The sequence below is a fragment of the Poecilia reticulata genome, chromosome 4 (genome assembly GCF_904066995.2).
Source record: "Poecilia reticulata chromosome 4, P_reticulata-male-v2, whole genome shotgun sequence".
Classification (NCBI taxonomy): Eukaryota; Metazoa; Chordata; class Actinopteri; order Cyprinodontiformes; family Poeciliidae; genus Poecilia; species Poecilia reticulata.
The window spans coordinates 1099424-1123145 of NC_088833.1; the positions used below are offsets into that span (position 1 = coordinate 1099424).

General features: G+C 39.5%; 1 long non-coding RNA gene and 1 pseudogene across 2 annotated transcripts; both read left to right on the forward strand.

Annotated features, from left to right (window-relative positions):
- The first annotated feature begins 7117 nt into the window (after positions 1 to 7117).
- Positions 7118 to 15954, forward strand: LOC145551257 (NLR family CARD domain-containing protein 3-like; annotated as a pseudogene). Its single transcript, XR_014087087.1, has 7 exons — positions 7118 to 7193; positions 8377 to 8482; positions 8559 to 8639; positions 8876 to 8986; positions 9791 to 9869; positions 9975 to 10197; positions 13791 to 15954. The product of XR_014087087.1 is annotated as an NLR family CARD domain-containing protein 3-like (transcript).
- A 5916-nt stretch (positions 15955 to 21870) lies between these two features.
- Positions 21871 to 23445, forward strand: LOC145551293 (uncharacterized). The gene is made up of 2 exons (XR_014087101.1): positions 21871 to 22529; positions 23039 to 23445. It is a non-coding gene; the product is annotated as an uncharacterized LOC145551293 (long non-coding RNA).
- Positions 23446 to 23722: the final 277 nt, after the last annotated feature.

Here is a 23722-nt window from a genome sequence, read left to right on the forward strand (position 1 = left end):
TCATGTAAAGGCTCCTAAAGACATCTGGGCCGTTTCGTTCCACCAGAAAACCTACAAAACCTGGCAAAAGTTGTTCAAATGCCACAATTACATTCCCAACTAAAGGAGCCCTCTGGTCCGGTCCGGCTTGTTTCCCTTCTGTGAGTATGATGAGTGAGGGACTCTTCCCGCTCACAGGGCCCGGCGGCCATTTGTCAAGAGATTCCCCATCAGCGTTTGGAGCAAGGCGGCCATTATTGCTTCTGTCGTTCAATCAGTTCACTTCTGTCCCTCATTTCAACACTTTCCTGCTTGAAACTCTGTAATTACATCCCATGTGGTTCTGGCTGCATACACCGCCATCTTGTGGAGGATTTCGCCGTTGCCAAGGGACGGAGATGAAGACAGAGGCAGGAGGAAGAGGAGGCCCCTGACTCTTCTTCTGATAGCTTCTCGTTCAAAACGTCTCCAACGAACTAATGGCTTTGAGGGATTAATATCATCAAGCGACTGAAAGGATCATCTTTTCCTTTCGTTTATGAGTGCCCCCACCTTTCCTCCTTCTTCTTTTCCAAAACACTTGAATTTATTGTAGAAATGAAAAATAATTTGTCTCCCCCTGCACTTAATAACCAGCTTTGACAACAAGAGATGAACCGATCCACTTTGTCTCTACAGATACCGATATTTTGAGGTTTAGTTCAGCACAATTTAACACACCAATAGTGTCACATGTTTGGTCAGACATGTAAAATAAACTGCAACAAATCTCCTTTCAAATGCTGCAGAAAATGTGATTATTAATTCTAAATATATTGTAAAAGCGTGTCAATAGATTCAGGAGCAGTATCTCATTTTAATGAGAACATTTCTCGTTGTGAGAAGAAAGTTGATCATTTTCAGAAGATATAAAAATATGCTCCACTGACATAAAGTCAGAGATGTCACTGTCTCCTCTAGACGATGTCTAAAGCTCCCAAGAGGTTTTGCTATTTTACTGACGAATTTACGTAGAACAAATTGTTTAAATCTCGCTACAACAAGAAAGTTTCCTTTTTTAAATGAGAAACTACTTCTGAACTGCTTCGGTTTCCTTCCCGTAGAAAGTATCCTGGTTCAACACTTTCAGAGCTACGAATGCCATGAACTCTGTGTACTTTGTTTTTCTTTCTCACAGAAAGAACAACAGGATCAGTGATCAAATGACCAAAAATATACCACAGTACTTCCAAATAAAGTGTGTAGAATCCCCTAAAAGTCTCACACATGCAGCCCAAGCAGCTGAAGCAGGAAGTGACCTAACGTGGCTGAACAGCAGACAGACAGACACTGAAATGAGGAAACACGGATGGGGTCATGACCCTGGATCTGTGCATCTGTGGGAAGCCATGTTCCACTGAGCTGGTGTCAACCACAACACCTACACTAACTCTATTCCTCCTTTTCTCTCCGTTCCTCACATCAGTTTGTCAGTATTCCCACCATGTGTTCATAACCTCACAGGACAAGATGCTGCAAATCACTTTTTCTCCAAGTGCTTAACATCTATTTTCTATCCTTTAAGGTGGTTTGGTCCTAAACAGGTTCATTTCTATGCCGTTTCGCTGACAGCAGCAATAATTAGTCAACACTTTGAATGATAGTGATGGTGATAAACGCTGTGAAGAAGCTAAAATCAACACTGGATTTGTCTGCATGTTTGACTGAGACCTAATGTATTTCATCCCTCTGGGCTGTGAGGCTCTGCTGTACAGGAAAGAATTAAAACCACATCAGTGACTGACTCCGGCGTAATGAATGGATGTTTTTCCATTAATACCAACAACACACAGTACAGTGTTTGATTTTCACTCTAGCAAATAAATCCAGCTGCAGTAAATATTCTGCAGAGGTTTCCAAGGAGACGCACATCACAGGTTTCTAAACTACATCAATGCAATGAGATAAACAAAAAGATTATTTTGTCTCTGATATTTAAGCTTTTCTTTGTCTGAATAAGAGTTTTAATATGACTAAAATTATTATTGGTAAACAAATGGAACCAGGCTGTAAGATGGCCTGTATATATTAACAGGAGACTAAATCAACGCCAATGCTGTTGCTATGACAACCGTTAGCATCCTCTTCATCAGAGTGTCTTCAGTCAGAGGCGTCTTCAAATTCACTGCAACACAGACTGCTACAAGAGAATCTTTCCTGCCAGCAGCATCACCATCTACAGAGACTATGAAGAATTTCAATCAATGAATTAAAACATTTAATTTCCCTTTGGGATCAATAAATTATTTTGAAGTGAATTTGAATATGTACTGTAAAAATATAAAAGTTACACATATTTACAAAATAATTCTTTATTCTTGATTTTATACTTTTATATTTAAAATGTCGAGCAAAGTGGAACTAAGGTAAAGTTTTTAAAAATATAACTTTATTTCAAACAAATAACATGAACATGCATAGGGATGTTAACTCAATGACAAATACTAAAATATGATAATAAAAACAAGAAATAATAATGACAGACATTGAGGGTGTTGATGTTAAAGTCTTGAGCAGCAGAAGAGATTAAGTCTGTTATATTAAAGCTTAAAAATAATAAATGTCCTGGAGCAGACGGGTCCCAGGAGGATTTTATAAATACTTTCAGGCTGAACGTATTCCACTCCTGCGCAGCGTTTAATGAAGCTTTAAGATCCAAAGACCTTGTACAGGTAATAGTGCATCTTATCTCTCAGCTTATGACTGAGTAACATGTAGACGGTTGTTTAGGTTAGAAAATCACTAAATGCTCAAATTGCTGTCCACCTTACTGATGGGGTTATGCTCCCCTGCAGGTTAAAACAGGTAGGTGCAGGAGTGGCAACAGGTTTAGATTTTAATGGGAGTTAAGTTGACTTAGAAAGAGCCACAGCCACTCCTTACAATTAAAACAAGATGAAATAAATGTTTAATATTTCATGTCCTTCATTTTTATTATCACAGCTATGATTGATCACTCCTAAAGCAGGTGTAACAAATAGAGCAATAAAAATCAGATATTTGTTGTTTCCATCATCAGGATGAAACTAAAACAGTTTAAGAACCTAAAATGTGTCCAGATCATTCAGAACAGATTCTCACCATCAGTGACTGGGTGACTGGTTAGTTAGTCTTCCAGATTAGCAAAGCTATGATCATGAGTCGACTCCCAAAGCTAAAGAAACTCCAGTCACACCAAGTCCGACCTTCAGAGCATCTTCCAGTGTGTATGCACTGTATGCAACGCAAAGGGGCAGCTGCACTAGAGGGGTCGGTACCGGTCGGGTTCTGCTGGGGACGGAGCAGGGACAGTTTACAGCTCAGGGTCTTTATTTCTGGACTTTATGAGTAAAACTGATAAGAAACCAGTCAGGAGAACATTCCCGCTTTGTGGAAGCTTTAAAACAAGGTTTTCAAAATAAAAGACGGAATAGAAAATAGTAGAAATGTCTTTATTGTCCCCAGCAGAATCACACAAAGCAAACAGAAAACAGAGACAGTAGGTTCAATTTGAACCTGTAGCCTCGTTCACCGTTTCCATCTACAGAGAACTGCCTGTGAGGGATTGACCCTCCCCAACAGCTGCTGTTTCTGTTACTTTTATCACTTATTTAGTGAATGTATCTGGTGTTTGGGGAAGTAACTTGATTTATTTACTTGTTTTAATCACCTTCTCATCTCTCTGAGGTCACCGGGTCATGTGTTGCCATGGAAACGCGCCCATGAGCAGCGCTGACGAGGACCTGGTGTTTTCAATCAGCCTCATTGGGAAAATCCATTTTCTGAGAGGGAGGAGAGAAGTTTTTGATTTTGTTTGGGCCCAGATTGTTTTTGTTTCTAGTTTTGTTTGAGTTCATTGTAACTGTCTTCAAACTGAACTTTGACCTCTTGTTTAAACAGCCAAGACCAAATGTTTTTGATTCCAGATGAAATAGTTTTGTCTCTTAATCTGAATGAAAGAACAGTTTTCAATGGACACAAGAAGCTTCAGGAAACGTCCTGACGTCTCTTCATGGTCAGACCTCTGTGTTTGTTTTCATTAGTTATTGATTGAACCAGCAGCTGTTCATTTGACTCCTTATCAAATATTCATATTGAAGCCAGAAGCAGCGAACGGAGCGTCTGAACTCTGGATCTGTTGTTCATGACAATCAGATGAAACTGAGATAAAACGTCTTTTCTGTGAGCCTGTTGCTACACCTGACTGCAGGTGGCGCCGATGGCCTGAATACACTTTTCTTTATTAAATACCTTTTAATATTTCCTCATGTGTCAGAAACCTGGTGGTGTTTGCTTGTTTCTACACTAAAGTCAGTCTGACCTGATCTGTGTGAATTATTTATCGATACATGAAGAAATTTACAGGATTCATTCTATGTAGTTATTATCTATGCTTTGGTCACTCAGGCTCTCATGGTCTCTGAATAACCCAGTAGAGAGTGTGCACTTGTTTATATTAACATGCGGGGTCCTGAGCACGGAAGCACACCAACGTTGAGGGGCCCAGTTAAGTTGTGGGGCCCAAAATGCTGGACCCCGCATGGGAAACCAGTCTAAAGCAGCTTGGGATGCTCTCCTAACATGCCTCATGCATTCACTTGGCACACAAGGTAGCAAAATCTGGAAAAGTGTGTGTCAAGGTGGGGTCCCCCTGCTGGTTTAACATGGTACTGCAATTATACACACACAGGAAGTGTGTATACAAGTGTGTATACACACAGGATGTGCAAGGGCCCCTCATGGTCCACGTTTTGACTAAGATTGGCTGATATAAATAAGCTATTACCTGAACATGAAGAAATTTACAGGATTCATTCTATGTAGTTATTATCTATGCTTTGGTCACTCAGGCTCTCATGGTCTCTGAATGACCCAGCAGAGAGTGTGAGTGTGTGTGTGTGTGTGTGTGTGTGTGTGTGTGTGCGTGTGTGTGTGTGTGTGTGTGTGTGTGTGTGTGTGTGTGTGTGTGTGTGTGTGTGTGTGTGTGTGTGTGTGTGTGTGTGATGACCAGACTGCTGCAGATAAACACCAGTAGATGTTTTGGGTTTGATGGTTGATGTTTTTTCTCATCATGAGCTAAAAGTAAAATAGTTTTAAATATTTCTGCTGTAGCACAAAAGGCCCTTAATTTAGCAAAAACCATGAGAAACTATAAACTCTGATTTGTGTAAGGAGATAAATAGTAGTTTGTTTAAAGAAATAACTAAATGTAGTGCTATATAAATATTTAGTTTCTTTATATATCGAGCACTGCTGGGTGAAATCGCTGAATCAGGTTTCTTCATATATTGTGACCAGAACAGAGCATATTAGACGGTCACTGTTTGGACTGAAAGCTCTGCAGGCTGAGAGTTTGACCCCAGAGACAGTTTGGTTCTCATGCAGCTGCAGGAAAAACAACTTCCAGCCTTTTGCGTGAGACTCGAACCACTTCAGCTGGTGAGACCACAAGCATTTAACCAGCAGGTATTATTAGATAATACCTATATTATTATTTATTCTGACGTTCACATGTTTGAGCTTCACTTCTGTCCAGCAGGTGGCAGCAGCAGGCTGCATTTTACCGCTTCCGGTTAGCTTCGTTAGCTCGTGTGTCTCAGGCCGTGTCCAGGTGTGTTGTGAGTCTGCGCAGCAACAATGTGTTCCGTTGAGCCTCTGAGAGAGTTTATCAGAGAGAGACTAACTGCTGCTGCTGAAGAAATCTTCACCCAGCTGGAAAAAACCATCGTCCAGTACGAGGAGGAGATCGACCGGCAGCGGAGTTGTCAGTTCAGCAGACGCAACAAGTTATGACGAGAATAAGTCATGAAATTGTTTAGAATCCGATAACTAGATAGATATACATGCGTTGTCGTGGTTTCAAAGTGTATTTAAAGCAGCTGCAGATCATTTAATGTACATTTAACATTTCAAGACAAGAAACAAATAATTTTCCTGTATTTTTTAGACGTTATTGAGAAATTACTTTTGATTTATAAATCAGTCATTATCAAACATTAAACTACATATTTTTCTTTTTCCAGAGAATAATATTTATTACAGTTTGTCAACTATTGACAGCAGAGTGAAAATAATTCTAACAGAGTAAATTATGTTTATTTCATTACAAAAGCTACATTAATACACTAATACTTCAGATTGAGGTATTTAAAAATACACAAAAAGTGAAAGAATGAAACATTTATTCATTATACTGGGAACACTGGTCACAGGCTTCAGTCTGCTGGTCACACTGGGAGAACTCAATGACTTCTGAGACGTCCTGGTTCACAGGCTAAAGCCAAGAATAAAGAGAAATTATCCAAAAGTTAATAGAAAATACATAAATGTTTCCTTCACATTCATAAAAAGCCATTTTCAGCATGTTGGGCTCTGACTCGTAGCATCTTTATAGCTAAATACCGACATGGTGAAGCTGAGCTGGAACTTTTGGGGGCAAACAAATGATTGTACGTAGCTGGACATAGACAACAACACCGGTAGCCTACAGGCTACTTGTTAAGCTTCAGGTGCTGTATTGGTATTAGCTAGTCATCTTTTAACTAACTTTACCTGCATCCAGCAGCTTCACTCAACTCAGTCTGTTAGTTTGGGGAAAAACTGTGAAAAGTTCTTTGCGTTTTGCTGGTTTGCTGCCATGATTCTAACACCTGTGCAGCTCCGCCCAGCAGCAGCAGGTCTCCTTCACTGCCGCACAGGTGGAAACCCAGCGCGAGCGTCGTAGCGCTCATGTTGCGTTTAATGGCGGCTCGGAAAAACAGGTTACCACAAGTTAACACCGGATTAAACAGTATTAACTGCTGATAAAAGTGACAGAGGACACAGATATGGGAAGTGTGGAAGCCCTACTGTATCAAACTAACAGAGGAATAACAGAGAGTTGGCCATTCTAAGGTAAAAACCCAGCATATACAGCGTTCATGTTTTTTCTTTTTTCATCCAGACGGCTTCCCGCGCCCCCCCTGCAAAGGCACGGCGCCCCCTTCAGGGGGCGCGCCCCACAGTTTGGGAACCTCTGATTTAGAGGGAGAAAATATAATCAGTTAAATAGGATCATTTCTTTAAATATACCGTATTTCCCGTCTATTTTAGATTGAGTCTGACTTCTTCTGACTTTTCTTTGGTCCCTGAACGTCTCTGAGTTTTATTTTCACTTTCCTCATTTTGACGCAGTTTGGATTTGCCGCAATCTGTGGGTAAGAAACTTAACATTTCTTTCGTTGTGATGGTTTAGATCGTTTTAAGGGTCGTTGCGTTCAGAATCAGCAGAAACTTCCGGGACAACGCTGTGACCAAAGTGCAATATAGTGATATAACATTCAGGAACGATCCGATTCTTCTGGACGGATCTTTACTAAGTCCTAAAGGACTGAAGCCTCACTGGGAATGTGGATCTTTGAGATCACTTAGAGAGGCAATTTTGATAGGTGCACTTAATTTTCTTGTGTCATGTAGCGCGGGCCGCTGGTCTTAGTCTTGATTTGGTCTCAGGTTCGGTGGTCTAGACTACAACTCTGCTACGTGGCTCCTTGGTTCCATGTCCTCCCCTGCCAGTTGGATTTCTTTCAAAATAAAAGCCATTACTGGCAAAAAAAAAAAAAAAGTGAAGTTCATGTTATGTTAGGACAGGAGACAAGATGTTTCCATCCCTGAAATTATGATGCATAGAATCACATATCTAAGTCTAAATATGTTACAGAGTGAACACAATAAAAACATGCTTTATCTGTGGCATTGTTCATTAAAATGGCACATTTCCAATGTATTAAAATTAAATAGATCGGTTCACTTAATGATATTAGCGATTAGGTAATCCATTCAGCAAGTACTTTTACTTTTAATACTTAAGTATTTTTAAAAGCTACTACATTTTTACTTTTACTTGTCTACATTTTTGTCTGTGTATTTGTACTTTTACTTAAGTAAATTTTTTGAGTACTTTCTCCACCACTGGAGAAATGTCACTTATTCAAAACTCCACTTCAGTCAGAGTTAGTTTTTATTTGCTTGAGTAACTTCTTTGAAAAATGTATTTTCAGAAATACTTTTCTACGCTTTGCTTTTACTTTTACTTGAGTAATTTTACTATGACGTATTTCTACTCTTACTTGATTTTATTTTAGTTCTGAATCAATGAGCTTCATGTTTTTATTCTCCAGCTGTTTTACTAACAGGTCATGTGGACGAGTGTCTCCTGCCATTTTTCTCTCAAAGTCTCAGATTCATCAAGATTCCTCAAAACACAAAATGATCAATTATTTTCCACTCTATTCATTAATCATTTCAACATTTGATTCTAACTTTATTTAGAAAATAAATATAAATTCAATGAAACATGAATATAAATAATTAAAGTTTCAAACTTATTTGTGTTTTCAGGTGAGTGGAGGAGCGCCACCTAGTGGCAGCAGGATCAGTGTGAGGACGGAGAGGACACAGTCCATCCCTCTAAAATGTCTCTTAGTGGGGAACACCAGGACCACAGGTGAGGTCATGACCTTTACCTGTGCAGGAAAGGTCAAAGTTCAGCAGTGGAATCACCAAACTGTCTCCATTCACAGGAAGCCATCAGAACCAGAACCAGAACCAGAACCTGGACCCGGACCCAGCTGTGTTTCCTTCAGCAGTAACAACCCAAAGAAGTGAGCTGGATCTAAGTTTGTTATTTTTTTAAATGTGTTCATGTGAGCCCAACAAATATTACCTTTACAAATTTGGCCTTTTATCACCTGAAGAAATATTTCTCCTCAGAAATTTGACGGTTTTATACAAATATATTAATGTGATTATTGGAAAACAATCCAGTCGTGCTGCTAACAACCAGGGAGGCTTTTTATCACCAATCCATTTCTAATATGACCTTTTCATTAATTTGCAGGAGTCATGCAGTTGAGCCCAGCTGTGTGTCATGGAAGAGCAACAGATCTAAGGACTTTAATATTCGTTTTAAATCAGACCAGCCTCCAGCAGCAAAGAGCTGGGTCCAAAGGTTCTGTTCAATGTTCAACTGACATGATCATAAAATATACCAGTTCTGGTCACATTTGATTTTCTGTGTTGTATTTTAAAAAGTCATCATGATTGAATGTTTTTAGGGACTTTCTGGGTCTTTAGCAACGTTTGGGAGACATGAGGAACCTAGAAAACTCTGCAGCTGCAGAACAAGATGTGAAAGTTTATTAACAGGGAGAAACATGTAATGATCTGAGAGCTGCACCACCTGCTGCCATCTTAGATTCCAGCTCTGTGGAAACCTCCTGTTGGAGCATTTTAGGGATTTATCTAAAGAAATGCTGACACAATGTTGAGAATCTGTGGAGGAGATAAACATTAGTGGAGCTCCAAGGTTAAAACAGTTGATTCCTGTAATTCTGATTATGGAGAAAAGTATGAATTACATAATTTTTTTTCCTTTTAAATTTACTGATTTTATTAAAAATTAAATCTGCCAGGGTATGAATAATTTTGGTCTGAATTCTAAATCAGAGCTAATTTAATTGTTTCTGCATAAAGAAGGTGGATCATGTTTTATTCTGTTCTGGATATTTAAACCTAAACCAAACAGACTTTTGCTGCTGTCCTTCTTTCAGCGTTTCAGTCCCAGTCATCAGAAAACAGATCCTAAAATATCTCAGTTAAACACAGATGGAACCTGTGCTGCCGTGTTTAAGCTTTAGAAAACTAAAGAACCATGCAGAGCTAATTCTGCCTCCAATCTGCAGAGAAGCATCATCTCAGTTTGTCTCTGTGTGGACAGACAGATTCTGGTTCATTTGTCCCGGTTCCTCCACAGAGAGGATCTGCAGAGCCCAGAGGTTCCCACTGATCCGTCTGCCCAGCAGCACCAAACCCAGCTGGACTCCATATTTATGGTCTGTACTTTGGTTCTGTTCAGTCTGTAGACCAGAGGACTGTCAGTCTGTCCAACATGGACCTGATGTCCAGATCTAGTCTGATATCTTCTCATTCTGTTCCAGCTGCTGGAGGAAAACATTGTCACATTCGTGAAGAACGAGCTGAAGAAGATCCAAAAGCTTCTGAGTCCAGATGAGCCAGAATGCTCAGAGGGTCAGAGTGAGGATGAGGAGGTGATGAGGGGTGAGGATGAAGAGCAGAGGAGCAGCAGAGAGGCAGTGATGAAGATCACCCTGAACTTCCTGAGGAAGATGAAGCAGGAGGAGCTGGCTGACCGTCTGCAGGGTAAGAGGATTTCTACAACAATTAAAACATGATTACATGTGAAAATGAATTCAACTGAAATCAAACAAGAGAAACCAACAAATACAGAAATCTTAATCAAACAGTCACATGAGCTCAATGACGTTCTGGATTCAGCAGCTTTTTATTTAACATCACCTGTGGTGACTGGTTGCTGCTCATGAAATATAAACTTTGGGAACTTTATATTTACTGTAAAATATTGTAAAAAACAAACATGGCAGAAATGCACAAGATAAAAACCCATTTTAGTATTGATTCCAGTACCCAGTACATAAAAATGTAACATTCAGCTACAGATGAAGAACCTGCAGAAACACACAGACAGCTACCAAATTCACACTGTGATGCAGCAGCGCCAACATGGAGTAAATGATAAACTGCTGCTGATCTGCATGACATGATCTCTCCGACTGTCTACCGTCCATCTACAGCCTTAACACATCGGTGTTGCTGGACCATCACTGCTTTGTCAGTTTAATAGTTTTCCAGCTCAACAAATGCATATACCTTGGGTATCGGATGACATTCGGCTGTTAATGAGAAAGAGAGACTATGCTTTAAAATCTTTTCTTAAAAGGACCACAGATTGGCTGCTTTTTAAAAGTTTGAGGAACAGAGTAGTTAAAGAAATGTACAAATCTAAAGCTAAATATTACACAAATGTCTTATCAGAAACTGGAGGGAATGGTAAGACGATCTGGAAACAACTAAACAGTTTACTGAATCCCAATGAAAACACTAAACATAAATATGAACTTGCAATAGCAGGAAAAACCATAACTGATCCTGCTAAGCTAGTGACAATGTTTAATGATTATTTCCTCTCTTCAGTTAAAGACTTGGCATCAAAGTTTCTGCCAGCTCCAATGGAAACACACGGTACAAAACCAACCAAAACTGTTCTGATCTCTTTGAGATTAAGGAAATTCATTACTCTGATGTTCAAAAGCCATTAACAGTTTAAATAATTCTCACGCAAAGGATATGTATAATTTACACGCTATGTTTTTAAAAAATACAGTAAGATTTTAGTAGAACCTTTAACTCATATAGTTAACATTTCCATCAGAACAGGGCAATTTCCCGATGCATGGAAAAAAGCTTTTGTGAAACCGATTTTTAAATCAGGAAGTCGACATGAAATCAGCAACTACAGGCCAATAAGTCTGGTTCCGGTCATGTCAAAAGTGCTGGAGAAATTATTCTGGAAAAGCTACTACTTTATTTAGAAAGTAACAATCTTCTGCATCCGCTTCAGTTTGGTTTCAGACGTCAACATTCCACAGAGACGCTGTAAGTCTGCTGCTTGAAAAGGTTAAACAATCACTTGACAAGGGACAAATTACTGGTGCAGTTTTTCTTGTTTTGAAAAAGGCCTTTGATACGGTGAATCACACTTTACTGATCTCAAGGCTTTCATCATTTAATTTTTCAGAAAGGTCATCGTCTTGGTTTAAATCATATTTGGAAGATCGTGAACAATGTGTTGTCATAAATAACAGTAAATCTGTCTTTTGCAAATTTGCAACAGGGATTCCACAGGGAACCATCTTAGGTCCGGTCCTTTTTAGTTTGTATGTTAATAGTCTTCCTGAAATTTGTCCTGAAGTTAATCTGCAAATGTATGCTAATGACACATTGTTTACACATCGGACAAAAGCGGTATTGTTGTTAGTGAAAAACTTCAAAACAGTTATTTTAACTGATTATCACTTCAATTTTTAGTTATTTTTTAAAAAGCCCATCTAGGGACAAGTGCTGTGAATCAGCTGTTGCTATGATGCTAACAAGGAATGATGTTTATTCAGTTTGTCCATGTTGATGTGTGTCTGTCCCTATCAAATAAACTTTATAATAATGTTCATCTGGGCTCTTATATAAATACATTTTGAGCAATATTCAGTCAAACTATATTACAAAGTAATAATAATTAAAATCAAAAAACATTTTCATAATGTGAACAGTAGTAAACCTGTCTGATATACACTGCTCAAAAAAATAAAGGGAACACCTAAACAACACAGTATAACTCCAAGTAAATCAACGGGGACCCTTGTCGGGTCAATCAGTGTTGTTTCCTAAGTGGACAGTTTGATTTCAAACAAGTTTGATTTACTTGGAGTTATATTGTGTTGTTGAAGTGTTCCCTTTATTTTTTTGACCAGTGTATATATTAGCTGGGCCTAAATCCATCAACTGGAGCTAAAGTAAAATAAAAGAAATGGAAGATGATGAATATTTGGTTTTTATCAAAACTCAACAGGCAACAATATTTTCTCTTATCTTTTTACATTTGAAATAAATTTCTCAGTCTATTATTACAGCTAATGCCTTTAAAGTTTCATGTGTTTGACTGCAATAAGATTTCATCTCAGCTCCTGCTGCCTTTCTAAAACCTCCAACCATTAACAACTGGACAGGTGTACCTAATAAAGTGGCCAGTTTGGCTCTTTGTTTCCAGCTTGCAGACACTGTTGTGGAACAAATGATCACCAAGCACTGTTCAGGAGAAATCCCTCAATCAGGTTTATTTGTGAACTGTGCAGAACTCAGAGAGCTTGTAGGACAATGAGTGATGAAGCAGGTCTGGATGAAAAGCTCTGCCAGGCAGAGACGCACATGAGTTTATACCAGGATAAAGAATCCAAAACAATGGCTGAGACAGTCTGGTTCTCATGCAGCTGTGGGAAACAAGTCCCAACCTGGATCATGGAACCCAAATAACTTCACTGTGGTGAGAGTTCACAAGCATTCCAAATAACATGATCAGCAGATGTTAACTTGCAGTCATTTTCCACCACACACTGCTAAAAAGAATAACATTTCAAATTAAACACTTTGACGAAAGGTCAGAGGTCGCTCTGTGGAAAACATGTCTGATTAACTAAAACCTACAACCAGAGAAAACAATGAGAGTTTTAATGAGCAAAACTGATTTAATCAAATCTGTACAGCAAGAACCTGGTTAATTTATTTGCTTTTTTTCTTTTATCCGTCACCTCAGTGGGAGTTTTATTCAGAAAATCAGAATTATAATTTTATATTTCCTCAATGACTGAAATTGGAATTACTTTCAGGTTTAGACACCTTGGTAGAAAAATAATTATCCATCCATTTTCTAACACCCTTGTCCCTTAGTGGGTCAGGAGGTACTGGTGCCTCTCCAGCTAACGTTCTGGGCGAGAGGTGGGTTCACCTGGACAGGTCGCCAGTCTGTCGCAGGGCAGCACAGAGAGATGCAGGACAAACAACCATACACGCACACACACTCACACTTAGGGACAATTTAGAGAGACCAATTAACCTGACAGTCATGTTTTTGAACTGTGGGAGGAAACCAGAGAACCCGGAGAAAACCCACCATGCACAGGGAGAACATGCAAACTCCATGCAGAAAGACTGGGAATCGAACCCAGAACCTTCTTGCTGCAAGGCAATGGCTCTACCAGCTGCGCCACTGTGCAGCCCCCAAAAAATAATTAGTTTTCTGAAATTATTTTTCCATCATAGCGGTTCATACACAAACCCTTCTTAGAATATCAGAAATTGTTTTTATTGTTTTTTTTCTTCAGATTTTGATGTTTGGTGTCAAAAGGAGCTTAAAGATCATCTGAAGAAGAAGTTCCAGAGTCTCTCTGAAGGCATCGCTGAACCTGGAAATAAAACGGTTCTGAACCAGATCTACACAGAGCTCCACATAACAGAGGGGTTAACTACAGAGGTCAACCAGGAACATGAGGTCAGACAGATTGAAACAGCATCCAAGAAACAAGAAACAATCAGAAGAGAAGACATCTTTAAAACCCCACCTGGAAGTGATGAACCAATGAGAACAGTGATGACCATGGGAGTGGCTGGCATTGGGAAAACTCTGTTAACACAGAAGTTCACTCTGGACTGGGCTGAAGGCAGAACCAACCAGAACATCCAGTGTATATTTCCATTCACTTTCAGAGAGCTGAATGTACTGAGAGAAGAAAAGTTCAGCCTGGTGGAACTGATTCATCACTTCTTTGAAGATTTTAAAGATGCAGGAATTCACAGCTTTAAAAACTTCCAGGTTCTGTTCATCTTTGATGGCTTGGATGAGAGCAGACTTCAAATGGACTTCCAAACCAAGGAGATCCTGACTGATGCTACAGAGTCCAGCTCAGTGGATGCTCTGCTGACAAACCTCATCTGGGGGAATCTGCTTCCCTCTGCTCTCCTCTGGATAACCACACGACCTGCAGCAGTCAATCAGATCCCTGCTGAGTGCGTCAGCATGGTAACAGAGGTCAGAGGGTTCACTGACCCCCAGAAGGAGGAGTACTTCAGGAAGAGATTCAAAGATAAAGAGAAGGCCAGCAGGATCATCTCCCACATCCAGAAATCAAAAAGTCTCCACATCATGTGTCACATCCCAGTTTTCTGCTGGATCACTGCTAAAGTTCTGGAGGATGTGATGGAGACCAGAGAGGGAGGAGAGCTGCCCAAGACCCTGACTGAGATGTACATCAAGTTCCTGCTGCTTCAGTTCACAATCAAGGAGAAAAAATTCATGGACGACAAAAGACAAAAATATCTGGAGTCCAGAGAACAAGAAGCTGATTGATTCTCTAGGTAGTCTGGCTTTAGATCATCTGCTGGAGGGAAACCTGGTCTTCTATGACAAAGATCTTGATAAGTGTGGCATCGACATTAAAGATGCTGCATTGTTCTCAGGAGTTTTCACTGAGATGTTTAAAAAGGAGAGCGGAACGCACAACATCTCCGTCTACTCCTTTGTTCATCTGAGCATCCAGGAGTTTCTGGCTGCCGTCTACATGCTCCACTGCTTCACCAGCAGGAGGTCAGAGGTGATCAAGACGTTCCTGGGAGAAGAATACAATGAAACATCTCTAGATGAGTTCATGAAGAAAGTCATGGAGAAATCCCTCAGCAGTAAAAATGGCCACCTGGACCTGTTTGTCCGCTTCCTTCATGGTCTCACTGTGGAGTCCAACCAGAGACTCTTAGAAGATCTGCTGGGTCAGACAGAGAACCGTCCAGAAACCATCCAGAGAATCATCACCAACCTGAAGGAGATGAACACTGATAGAATCTCTGCTGACAGAAGCATCAACATCTTCTACTGTCTGGTGGAGATGAACGACGTCTCATTTTATCAGGAGATCCAACGGCTGCTGGATTCAGGGAAGGAGCTCTCAGTGACTGACTGTTCAGCTCTGGCCTTCATGCTGCAGATGTCAGAGGTTCTGGATGAGGTGGACCTGAAGAAGTACAAAACATCAGAGTCAGGACGACTGAGACTGGTTCCAGCTGTGAGGAACTGCAGAAAGGCTCGGTGAGTCCAGATGTTTCCATTGTGTGAATGCTGATTCAGCACTATTGTCCTCCTGTTTCTTCTTCTTCCTTCATCCTCTGTATGATTTCAGCCATTCAAACATCTAAACATTCAGTTCATCCAGGACAGCTGCAGCTTCTGGTTTTTAGACATTTTGATCATTTAAAAATATTTAACTTTTTATCAGTTTTCAGGTTGAAATGAATAGAAAACCCTGAACTCTAGAAAATGTCTATTTTCTCTAAGATCCAATCAGCCAGAGAGACTTTTTAAACTTTAAACTCTTCTTCACTCATTGAGCTGCTGCTCCATAATTCACCTTTTAGGATCTTTGACTGTTTTTATAAAATAATTGTTTAGATTTGATGGAAAGTTGAACCATTAAAATAAACCATTGCATTAATTATAAATTTTGTGAACACTTTTGATCTTCCTCATCCCGTCATCCAAAGGGATGGATGATCCCATGGAGACTCTTAATGACAGGGATTTACTCGAAGGACCAAACAGTTTTCCTTGCTTTTACTTCCATTTATTTTACAGTGTATGGACATGTTCACCGTTGATCCAGAAAGTGCAGGTAAAAACCTTTAAACAAACCCAATAAATAATAATTACTGATCTGTATAAATTAATTTCACTCAATTGCAAAGGAAATGGCAAATTAGATAATACCAACCAACCCATCACAAATTAAACATATAGAGTAATCAAAATTAAATACACAAGTAACTAAACTTATGTTAACTTTAAGCTTAATTTTAAAGTGCATCTCAAGTTAATATTTATTTTTACATTTCATTCATTTCTTAACATACAAACATCTGCTTCTCAACATTAATAATAAATATTTATTATAAATTTAACTTTAAATTATTCTTTCAAGTAGATGATAAATTAATTAACAATTAAACTTGGTACCCAAATCCATTTCATCAATACAATAAACAATTCAATCATAAAAGTCCATCAATCAATGAACGGCAAGCGTCATCGCCACTTCAGTTCAGCTGTCACTATTAGGTGTTAATGATCCGATCGGCCAAACAGGAAGCCTGGCTGGAGGAATGTAGACAACTTTGCGGTCTCATAACAATACAGCTCATGTCTTACCGGCTGCCTCTCTGCTCATCTACAAGATCATCCAGTTTTACACAGGTTGACTTGGATCTGTGATTCAAAAATCAGCAAACTCCTGCCCTCTTTGTTTGGCGGCTTTCTCTCATAGACATTAATACGTAAACGCCTCATGGAGCGGGTCATAGGTCATGGAGCGTGTCGGCCCGTTGCTGCGATACGTAACAGCGTCCGCCATGTTGAATGTGGCATCTCTGCCAGTGAGCTAATACAAGTGAATGGACCGAACTTTATAAAGTGCCGTTCTACAAAGTATTTTAAGTTAATACCTGTCATTGACACATTTTCTCACACATTAAAATATTTGACAATCAAAGAAATTACTAAAGCAGTTTCTAACTTTTGATGTGATTATTTAATAATTTTGGGGCATTTCTGAATAAAGAGCACAATGTTTTATTTGATAGAAATGATTCTGATAATTTTTATATTGAAATTGATGAACAGACATACTTTTACAGTGTTTTATTAAAGAATATATTTACATAATTCCATAATGTACATTTAACATTTCAAGACAAATAATGTTCCTGTATTTTTTATACGTTATTGAGAAATGACTTTTGATTTATAAATCAGTCATTATCAAACATTAAACTACATATTTTTCTTACTTTTTTCCAGAGAATAAATATTTATTACAGTATGTCAACTCTGTTATTGACAACAGAGTGAAAATAATTCTAACAGAGTAAATTATATTTCATTACAAAATCTACATTATTACAATAATACTTCTGATTGAGATATTTAAAAATACAAAAAAAATGGAAGGAATAAAACGTGTATTTATTATACTGGGAACACTGGTCACAGGCTTCAGTCTGCTGGTCACACTGGGAGAACTCAATGACTTCTGAGACGTCCTGGTTCACAGGCTAAAGCCAAGAATAAAAGAGAAATTATCCAAAAGAGACATAGAAAATACATAAATGTTTCCTTCACATTCATAAAAAGCCATTTTCAGCATGTTGGGTTCTGACTCGTAGCATCTTTATAGCTAAATACCCACATGGTGAAGCTGAGCTGGAAACAGACTGAAGACCAGCAGCTCCAGCTCTGATGCTGACTGATCTTTACTCACTAAATCCTCTGGTTTTTAAAGAACTTCTCTAACAGCAGTTTTTCATCAGCTCTCAGTAGAAAACAGTATGAAAACGTTAGCTGCTATGCTAACAATCAGCGGTTATATTAGCTGCTATGCTAACAATCAGCGGTTATATTAGCTGCTATGTTAACATCAGTTATATTAGCTGCTACTAACATCAGCGTTATATTAGCTGCTATGCTAACAATCAGCAGTTATATTAGCTGCTATGCTAACAACCAGCAGTTTCATTAGCTGCTACGCTAACAATCAGCGGTTATATTAGCTGCTACGCTAACAATCAGCGGTTATTAGCTGCTACGCTAACAATCAGCGGTTATATTAGCTGCTATGCTAACAATCAGCGGTTATTTCGGGCCAATTTAGCTACATAGGAAATATTTTCCGGTTGTTTAGAAGCAAATTTCTGGCTATAAAGTAATTCTGATCTTTCATCCTGACCTGAGGAAGGTAATCCTAATGAATCCATTTTGTTTCGTAAAACGGTTGAAACACACAGCACAGGACTGGAGGAGCTCCGATCCTCTGCTGCCACATAGAAGATGGCGGACGCTTTTACTACGACTCAGCCTCCATGAGGCGTCTAGTATTGATGTCTATGCTTTCTCTTCCGTCTTCTCTTTTTTCCTTATCCGTCCCTCTTTAGGTCCGTGTGGAAGCGCGTGACTTTTTGTTTTATTTTTTTCCTGATTTGACTTCACATTTTCCAACTTAATTAAGTTTAACCAATTCAATATATTCTAATCGTCCAACTCAATTTGTTAATTTTTAAACAATGTATTAACAGATTTAAGTCAGTCTTACTCAAATCATTGAACTTGCACAGCACTTTTCCAGTCACTTTGACCACTCAAAGCTCTTCACATTAGAGTCACATTCACACACCAATATCCATATCGATATGTGGCAGGAGGAAGCTGGAATTGAACCTACAACCTTCCGATCACAAGACGACTGCTCTACCCACAGAGACACAGTCGCTTACTGGGGAATCTGTCCTGGTAGCTGGAGTCATGGTCAGACGTGGGATACAAATATTGAACTTAATTATTTCAAGTAAAGTCAAAGTAAAAAGGTCCTTTAAGGAAAAGATTTGTAACTTTTAAATTAGAGCATATTTAGAGGACACTGTAAAAGAGTTTTTCAAAATATTTAGTTTGGAACAACTTAAAATTTGAGTTGACTTTCTGTAGAATTAAGACAAAGAGATTTTAAATGTTTATTAGAAGAAAATAAATGATTTGAGTAAGAGTGACTTAAAGCTGTTATCTTAAACATACTTAATACATTTGTTAAATAAAATTAACAAATTGAGTTGGATGATTACAATATATGAATTGGTTAAACTTAATAAATTACGTTGGATAAACTTAATTGAATTGCTTGTTACATATGGAAACAATTCAATTAAGTTGGTTCAACTATTTAGTGTAAGTTTTGAGTTAAATGAACACAAAAAAGTAAGTTGGCATAGCAAAAGCAAAAGAACTAAGTTAAATTAATGTAAATAAGTCCATAAGATGAACTTCAGCCCAAAAAAACACTTTTTAGAGTGTGAGACCAAAATGTGGTGATTGTTGTCTGGTTCCAGAAAAAGTCCTGGTTTCTGTCAGATCCTCCCAAAGCTCTGAGAATCTGCTTCCAGAGCTGGAGCCATTTTCCTCATCAGCTCTTCATCTGCAGCCTCTGTTGAAGCTGTTAGCTGTCCTCCATGAAGACCTGCAGAGACATGAGCTTCACCTCTTTAGACATCCAGCCTCTTTAGTTCCTGGAGAACTTTCACTGCTTCACCATGAAGATGCTGCTGGACCCAAACGCTCCGTCTCCTCCAGGGGTTTTGCTCTTCAGCTCTTTAGGAGTTTAGCAACAATTTCTTCTGACATCCAAACCTTTGTTCCTCTGAGACGATGGACAGACCACTGCAGAGACACGTGTCCCTCGTCCAACCAGTTTGTCCCAGTTCCTCTCAGACCAACAGAGGACGGTCCAGACCTGAAGGAGCAGCAGGACCGGTTCTGCTGCTGCTCTGCAGGACGACCAGAACAATCTGCAGCTTTTAGCTGAAGCAGGTTGACGACTGTCCACTTTCTACTTTGTTAAAGCATCAAATCCAGCAGATGAACGGAGACACAACTGGGAGCATCATGTGTCTGGTCTGCTCCCAGTTTCCTCTGTGGCAGCATTTAATAATCTGCTGCTGGGAGCCACGTTTCTATAGAATATGCTACTATTATTAATGATGAGGAGGATTCTAGATGCTGCAGCAGCAGATATGGGCTAAACAAACCCAGAGAGGCCAGAGGTCCACAGCAGGCTGGACTTCCTGCTCTGCTCACTTCATTTATAACTCACTTCCTGCTTGGTGGAAGATCTCCAGGAGCCAAACGGCCTAGTCCAAGTCAGAGCTGTGAGCAGCTCCTCCTCCTCTCCATCATCTCCAGTAGTTTCCTTCATCCAGCTCAGTCAGCCTCTGCATCAGCTGCTGCAGCTCCTTTGAGGCTCTGATGCTGCAGAGAAACTGAACTTTCCTTCACAGATGATAGAAGATCTTCAACATCTGACTGAGCTGAAGGTCTGAGGACATGAAGCCTGGACCAGAACCAGAACCAGAACCTGGACTGTAGTCAGGAGCTGCACAGACTCTCTGTCGGGTCAAACTCAGGAAACTGAAGATCAGATGTTGATCAGATGATGACATCATGATGACATCACTGATATCATATTTTACCTGTTTATGATCCAGATTGATTTCATTAGAACTGAATTTATTTCTTCTCTCATCACAGACTTGGTGGCTGTTCGATCTATAAGGCTGAATCTGAAGTTTTAGCTTCATCTCTTAAGTCCAACCAACATCTGACTGAACTGGACATAAATCAGATCTTCATAGATGGAGGTGGAGATTCTGATGTGAAGAATCTGTCTGAGATCCAGGAGAGTTTAGTCAGTAAAGTGAAGAGTTTTGGGTTTGTTTACTTTATTTAAACAATATAATCATTAATTAATACTTCTGTTCTTAGTTTAATTAATAAATGAATAATTGTAATATTTTCAAACAACATTTTTTAATGTCAGATCAAAATCTCTAAAACATTTTACCTTATAAATGAATTATTTTTTATTTCAGACTTTGAGATTATTGAACTTTTCAGTTTTTAAAATGTTTCTGACTGATGAACAAACTGAGTAAAATAATCCAAATGAAGTGAATTAATGATGGAGATGTTTCAGTTGGTTGGTAAAGATTCAGATGGTTTTATTTCTGATTCTCATCTTTACATCCAGAATGAAATGTTGATCCTCCAGTCGAGCCACAAACACTGACCAGTTCAGATCACCATTAATGAAACATCTAAGAAGTGACTGATTGTAGAAAAGCAAATCTAGATGAGCTGAATGACAGTGAGGTTTGCAGCAGCAGGTTCCTCCCTCTGTCCTGAAGCTGTGGTTCTGTTGGGCCGGGTCAGAGAGGAACCGTCCTCTTCAGTCGGTTGGAGCCTCGTCTCTGTGATTAAGCTTCATCAGGTCTCGTCTCCTGAGGAAATAATGGCCTCCATTGATTTCAGCAGCTTTAAGAAAAACCCAAAGCCATTCATGGATAAACTGAGTGGTTCTGATCCGGTTACCAAGTCGGGTCTCCAGCTGATGATCAGAACCAGCAGAAATAGCTCACCTCATCCAGGCTGCTGCTCAGATAAAACTTTGAGTTTCTTTGTTGATCAAATGTTCTGGTTCTGCTGGTTTGGACTCTTTAACCCAGTTTGACTGGATCAGATGTTAGAATCAGTTCATCAAGTTCTTTTACATTCAGGGAAATTAATTTCTACATTTTATTATTTGTTCATGTTTCAGTTTTAACTGCATCCTGTTGCTTCAGCTCATCTTTATTCTTTATTCAGATTTATAACTGCAGTTTGTCAGAGACCAGCTGGACGTCTCTGTTCTCAGCTCTGAAGTCCAACCCGACCCATCTGACATATCTGGAGCTGTACGAAACCAACCTGGAAGGTTCTGGACTGAAGGAGCTCTGTGGTTTTCTACAGACTGAAGGCTGCAGACTGAAAACATTGAGGTTTGTAATTATATAATTATTGATATTTGAGTGAATAATTATCTATAATTGATCATAAATCAAAGTTCATTTCTTCTGATCTAATCAATATTTTCTGAGTTTGTTCCTGGATCCAGAGTTTAATTTAGTCCCTCTGAGTTGGACCTGCTGATCTGAGGTCAGAACAGGACAGCATTCGGACCCCCAGTGTGTAGAAATCCCCCTCAGGTCAAGCAGGTCAAAGGTCATTCAACCCAGTCTAGAAAAGTGAATTCCTGGAATCTGACAGGAACAAATCAATAATCAATGATTGATGCTTCAACACTTTGATCAGAACCTGGAATGATTTTACTGACTAAAATCCTCCAACACATCATGACCCAGTACCAGGTTCTGGTTCTGGTTCTGAAGTCAGCAGGTCTTTATTGAAGCAGCAGCTTGTTGGCTTTAATATTCATGAGAATCTTTAACTGGTTCTGTTGGACTGGTTCACCTGCATCCTGTTGGCTTCAGCTCATCTTTTATTCTTTGTTCAGGTTGCAGAGCTGCAGGTTGTCAAAGATCAGCTGTGATTTTCTGGCCTCAGCTCTGAAGTCCAACAGCCTCCGTCTGAAAGAACTGGACCTGAGAGAAAACAACCTGAAGGATTCAGATGTTCAGCAGCTGAAACGTTTTGTAGAGACTTTACTGTAAGTAAATGTTTGTAGTGAGTCCAGTTGCTGTCAGCATGTTGAGCTAAACCCAGTTAGCATCAGAGCAAAGCTCCAGTGTTCCCAGTAAAGCTGCAGCTTCTCAGTGGGAGGAGAATGGTTCAGGCTTCCTGATTGGACACAGAGACAGCAACCAGCCAATCAGAGCAGCAGCAGCTTGCTGTGTTCCTGTGTTTGTGTTGGTGTGAAGATGAGTGTTGTTGCTGTGTCCATGTCTCCAGGACGTCCAGCTGGACTCCAGCGTCCAGCCGTCCAGCATGTCTAGAGACAGTGGTCCTCATTCATCAGACTGTGGCAGCAGCAGATCTGATCTCAGATCTGCTTGTTCTCTCAGTTCAACAGGAAACAAGTGATCAGGTTCATCTTGGTCACAGCTCTGAGATCAGTCTGACTGCAGCCTGGAAACCGTCTACTGGATGTGCTGCGTCACTGACTGCTGCAGGAGAGGCTGGAAACACTCACTGATCTGATCCTTCTTCTCTCTGCAGGTTCAGATCTCTGTAAAGTAGAGAACGGTCTCTGTGTCCTGCTAATCCTCAGAGGTTGAAGCTGCAGCAGTTTGAGTCTAAAGAGACTCTGACTGGATCCTGATGATGACCTCTGACCTCCAAGATGTCTGTCATTTAGTGTCTGATGTTGTTTGTCTCTTTGGATCAATAAAGATCCGATTCAAACTGGGCTCCATTTAGAGGCTTCATGGAGTTTTGATCTGAACTGGATTCAACTGGAAAGTTGATCTTTTTTCTCTCTGGTTCATTTTCATCCTGGAACCAGAAATGGTCTGAGATGGAAACATGGGAATCATTTCAGTTCAGCTCTGAATCATGAAAGACATTCAAACCTCTTTTCTCTGCTGCTTCTTCTTCTGCTGACAGGAAAATGTTCCTCAAAGCTCCACAGATAAAAAGATGCTTTACTGGAAACTGCAGAGAAACTTCAGCTTCCATCACAGAAACCAGTTGAACCAGTTTAGAACTGGATGTCCCACAGAAACTCTGATTGTTTTTGTGTTTTACTTTTTTAACTCCATGTTTCATGTTTTTAAGTTTTCTAGAGAACTTTAGGACTCGATGTGTCACATCAGGCTCTTTACTGTGATTATATTGACTTATTCAGACCTCAGAGAATCACTGGGATAATGTGCTGATTGGTTTATGTTTTTTTATATTTCT